This window comes from Myotis brandtii, unplaced genomic scaffold, assembly GCF_000412655.1.
Source record: "Myotis brandtii unplaced genomic scaffold, ASM41265v1 scaffold964, whole genome shotgun sequence".
Taxonomy (NCBI): Eukaryota; Metazoa; Chordata; class Mammalia; order Chiroptera; family Vespertilionidae; genus Myotis; species Myotis brandtii.
The window spans coordinates 314,508-320,224 of NW_005371989.1; the positions used below are offsets into that span (position 1 = coordinate 314,508).

The following is a 5,717-nucleotide window of genomic DNA, read 5'->3' on the forward strand; positions in this document are numbered from 1 at the left end:
GGCCGGCAAGTGAGGCGGGGAAGTTGGAGTCTGCAGTCACTGAAGCAAGGAAGCCTCATGTTCGCTTCCAGCTGCCTGGCTGCCGGCCGCCATCCCTGGTCACAGTTAATTTGCATAAGGATATGCTGATTAGCCAATGGGAAGGGTAGCGGTCATACGCTAATTACCATGTTTCTCTTTTATTAGTGTAGATATCTCCCATCTATGTACATAGATGTAAAAATCCTCAAAAAATATTAGCACACCAAATTCAACAATACATTAAAAGGATCATATACCATGATCCAGTAAAATTTATTCCAGGATTGCAAAAATGGTCCAATATCCACAAAACAAGAATCATAATACAACACAACAAAAGAAAAATAAAAATCTTATAACCATCTCAATAGATGCAAATAATCATTTGACAAAATATAACATCCATAAAACTTTCAACAAAGTGGAACTAAACAGAACATATCTCAATATAATACAAAACAACATATGACAAACCCAGAGCTTACACACTCAATGGTGAAAAGCTAAGAGCTTTTCCCCTAACATCAGGAACAATGTTATATTAGTTTCAGGTGTACAACATAGTGATTCAACATTTATATATCTTATAAAGTGATCACCACAATAATTTTAGTAACCATCTGTCACCATACATAGTTATTACAAAGTTATTGACTCTATTTCCTGTGCTGTATATTACACCCCCATGACTTATTTTATAATTAGAAGTTTGTACTTCTTAACCCCCTTCAACTTTTCTGCCCATCCCCAATCCCTCTCTCCTCTGGCAACCATCAGTCTGTTCTCTCTATGTAGCACCTCATACCTGTCAGAATAACTATGATCAAAAAGTCAACAAATAACAAGTGTTGGCAAGAATGTAAAGAAAAGCCGAAACCAGTTTGGCTCAGTGGATAGAGCGTCGGCCTGCGGACTGAAGGGTCCCGGGTTCGATTCCAGTCAAGGGCATGTACCTGGGTTGCGGGCACATCCCCAGTGGGAGATGTGCAGGAGGCAGCTGATCGATGTTTCTCTCTCATTGATGTTTCTAACTCTCTATCTCTCTCCCTTCCTCTCTGTAAAAAATCAGTAAAATATATATTAAAAAAAAAAAAAGAATGTAGAGAAAGGGGAAACCTTGTGCACTGTTGGTGGGATTGTAATTTGGTGCAGCCACTATAGCAAACTGTATGAAGGTTCCTCAAAAATATTAAAATTAGAACTACCATTCGAATCAGTAATTCTACTTTTGGGTATTTATCCAACCAAAACAAAAATACTAATTCAAAAAGATATTTGTACCCCTATGTTAATTACAGTATTATGTACAATAGAGGTGATACATACATACACACACAGAGACAAATGGAATATTACTCCGGTATAAAAATAATAAAATCTTGCCAGTTGCATAAACATGAGTGAAGATAGAGATTTTATGCTAAGTGAAAAAGTCGTACCAAGAAAGACAAATACCATATAATTACACATATATGTGTAATCTAAAAAAACAAAACAACCAACCAAAACAAAACAGAAACAAACTCAAAGAACATAGAATGGATAGCTTCCCCCAAAGAAGAGTTTTGGCTGAATAGGTGAAAAAGATAAAGAGAAATAAATAAGAGATCCAGACTTTTAGTTACATAATAAGTCATTGGGATGTAACTTACAGCATAGGGAAAATAGTCTATAATATTACAGTAAGTTTATATGATGACAGTTGGTTACTATACTTGTTTTGGTTAACACATTGTAAAATACATAAATGTAAAAATCACTGTTTTACACCTGAAACTAATATAATATTGTATGTCAACTATACTTTAATTTAAAAAATTAAACTTTTTTTTTTAACTGAGAAAGAAAATACCTGCTCTTTAAGGAGTGACCATCTGATGGGCTCACCTCACTCATGGGGTATAATCAATCACCCTAGTACACCCCCCTGCCCCACCAAGACTCACCCTAATGTTAAGGAGAACCCAGCCTGAGTCACACCTTCACTCTAAACACAGGGACTCCAACCAAAACAACTGTACGGAGAGCTCCATTCTCAAACTCCTGCTCCCAAACAACAAGGAATGACTGAAGCTGCCAACTCAAAGTCCTCTGAGCACAGAACCCAGGCTCTGTGAGGTCAACAATGCAACACAGGGCAGCACAGCTCAGGGGAGGGGCTCCCCAGCAAGCAGCAGGCCCAGAGCAGGAGCCTCCTGGTTCTTATCAGCCTGACAGGTAAGGACAGGGGAAGAGGGAGGGGCGAGGCTTAAGTTTTCAGTAAACAAATATCAAGCATGTGGAGCCTGACCACTTATGACAAGAACAAACCCAAGTAAGAAAAACAGGCATTAGCTCTGGCCTGTTTTTATATAAATAGGGGGTAATACAGAAGTGACTGAAATATTGTGCTGTGGATGGCTAGCTTACAGCACTGCAATGGACCAGGATATGTGGTCAGGAAGTCTTCTTGTTGATTTCTATCTTAGAAATTTAATCAGCCTTCCTTCCAATGCACTACTTATTTAAAATAAGGAGAAATTATATAAATATATAATATATAAATATATATATATATACCATTATTTCCTATGTGAAATCATTATTTTAAATTAATTTTTACTTTTTTAAAATTAATCCAATTTTAACTTTTCTCTACAGAATACTACTCTAAGATGTAATCCTTTAAACACTAAAAAATATAAAACTCCAAACCAGGGGTCCTCAAACTTTTTAAACAGGGGGCCAGTTCACTGTCCCTCAGACCGTTGGAGGGTCGGACTATAGTTTAAAAAAAAACTACGAACAAATTCCTATGCACACTGCACATATCTTATTTTGAAGTAAAAAAACAAAATAGGAACAAATACAATATTTGTATTTGCATGTGGCCCACGGGCCGTAGTTTGAGGACCCCTGCTCCAAACCATCAAAAATTCCCAGATTCCTTTCTGGTAAAAAGCCAAGGGACATTATAATAGTTTGTCCACTGTATTTTACACTTGGGATATTTTTGAGATTGAGTAGTATATTATAATGCATTAGGGGTTTGCAATAAAGCCCTGAAATGAACTAGAAAATTCAAATATACCCTTTTTAGTTGTTTTTCTTACTACATCAATGAAAATAAAAATTCAACTGCTTTTTCCTCACATCCATTCAAATAGAAATTCTTTTAAATGTCAAATTTCTTTACAGTCATGGACATATAAAAACTGACCTAAAAATGGAAAAATCACCTGATAACTTAAAAACACCCTTCTCCCCTCTTCAGGCTCTCTTCCATAATAAAACCAAAATTATATTCGGTTCCACAATTATCTTGCCTTATATATACGGTATCTTTCTATCAACTTACATATTAAAAGCACAAGTGTTAATAAAATCTAGATTCAAAGAGCTGCAATATTCAATGGAGAAAGGAATCCAATGAAAGTAAACAGCAATATTGGAATCAAGAAAGGTACACAGCTGCTTCCCTACAGTTCAGAAGGAAACCCACACCCAGAAAATGGACTGTTTCCACTAAGGGTCTAGACACCCCCTGCTGAGATAAAGCCCCTGCAGTGGGTCAGTCCCTGGGGAAGGACATGGGTGACACCTGAGCAGCCCCAGGAGTGAGCTCTCTGGGAGCTCCACACCCTCCCCTCGCCTGTAAGCATGGAAACGCTCCCTCCCTGAGGCTTCCATTCTCACAGGTGAGGCAACTCACAGCCTGATTCAGTTTTAAGTTCTGATCCAAATGAACCCCCAAATCCATAAACCTTTTGTCCACGAGACAACAAAGTACCTGATCTGCATAGACCAGTGATGGCGAACCTTTTGAGCTCGGCATGTCAGCATTTTGAAAAACCCTAACTTAACTCTGGTGCCGTGTCACATATAGAAATTTTTTGATATTTGCAACCATAGTAAAACAAAGATTTATATTTTTGATATTTATTTTATATATTTAAATGCCATTTAACAAAGAAAAATCAACCAAAAAAATGAGTTTGCGTGTCACCTCTGACATGCGTGTCACCTCTGACACGCGTGTCATAGGTTCACCATCACTGGCATAGACCTTCTCAATGTCTATAAATTATACTCTGAATGTAAACCTCAACATAAAATCTAGAAATGGCTGGGACTAAGGATCCACAACCACAACCACAACCACAGACAGAGCATCAGCACCAACCTCCACCCAAGGCCCTGCATTGCATCCCCACTTCCGGGCTCAGGAGCTTTTCTTAGAATCTACTTCAGCAATTCTGCTCTGCAAGGCTAAGCCCTGGGATTGTTTTTTAAAACTCCCCAAAATAAAACAACCTCAGAAACTTACTACACATGCTCAGGAAGAGTGAGAGAAAAATTCTAGAAATGGAACGTAATACTAAAAAAAAAAAAATTTTTTTTCCGAATTCTACTTTTTGCTTATTTGGAACTCTTTTATATTGTCTTTCACGTTCTAGTGATTATATACATTTTACTCCTATTAAAAACTGAGACTTGCCCGGCTGTGGTGGCTCAGTGGCTTGAGCGTCATCCCACAGACCAAGAGGTCCTGGGTTCGATTCACAGTCAGGGCACAAGCCTGGGTTGTGGGCTGTGGGGGTGTGAAGAAGGCAACGAATCAATGAGTCTCTCTCATCACTGATGTTTCTGTCTCTCTCCCCCCTCTCCCTTCCTCTCTGAAATCAATAAAAATATTTTTTTAAAAAACAAAAACAGTCCTAACTGGTTTAGCTCAGTGGATAGAGTGTCGGCCTGACTCTCTATCATCCTCCCTTCCTCTCTATAAAAAAAATCAATAAAATAAATTTAAAACAAAAAACAAAACTGAGACTTAGCCAGGCCAGCATGGCTCAGTGGTTGAGCGTCCACCTATGAACCAGGAGGACAGGGTTGATTCCTGGTCAGGGCACATGCGAGATCCCCAGTGGGGGAGCGCAGGAGGCAGCCCATCAGTGATTCTCTCTCATCATTGATGTTTCTATCTCTCTCCCTCCCCCTTCCTCTCTGAAATCAATTAAAATATATTAAATATATATGTATATTTAAAAAACAAAACAAAAAACTGAGATTTAAATAAGTCAGTAAGTGTTTTCAAAGTGATCAGCCCAGGGAAGGGACCGTGCTGACGGGGCACAACACCCGGGAAAGTTTCCAAAGAGGGACCCCCCTCCCCCCAGAGGACTTCCCCTGTGTCTGTGCCAGGGAAGGTCCCGGGCGAGAGGAAGGCGGACTTCATAGTCTTCTAGGTGTTACTCTCGGCTTCCCTCTCACGCAAAATATCCAGACAAATGTAAATCTCTAAGGAAGAGCATTCCGCCATTATTCCGTAAAAAAAATTTAAATGGGGGGAGAAAGGGATCAGTGGGGGGAAAGGAGACATATGTAATACTTTAGACAATTAAAAAAATTTTTTAAATAAAATATACGAAATATTGAGTCTGTTTGAAACGCACCCCGGAGGCTAGTCGGTCATGATGCTGTGACTCAGGAGGAAAGCTGGCTTTGGGAATTCAGGACGGACCTGGAAATGCAGAGATTTACCGCCAGTTTCAGTAAAGGCCAATTTGGGGGACCAGGGTCCAGGATTTGAGACCCTGCTTCCCAAACATTTAAGAAAACTCATAAAAAGGCGGTTCCCCCTGAGGAGAGAGGAGCGACGACCCCACAGACCACAGCCCCGCCCCTGCACCGGCCCCGCAGGCCGAGTCACAATTGTC

General features: G+C 39.5%; 1 protein-coding gene across 1 annotated transcript in view; it reads right to left on the reverse strand.

Moving 5' to 3' along the window:
- The window catches only part of LOC102263505 (zinc finger protein 14-like), a 57,977-nt gene that overhangs the window by 51,797 nt on the left and 463 nt on the right, over window positions 1-5,717 (reverse strand). The window lies entirely within an intron of this gene.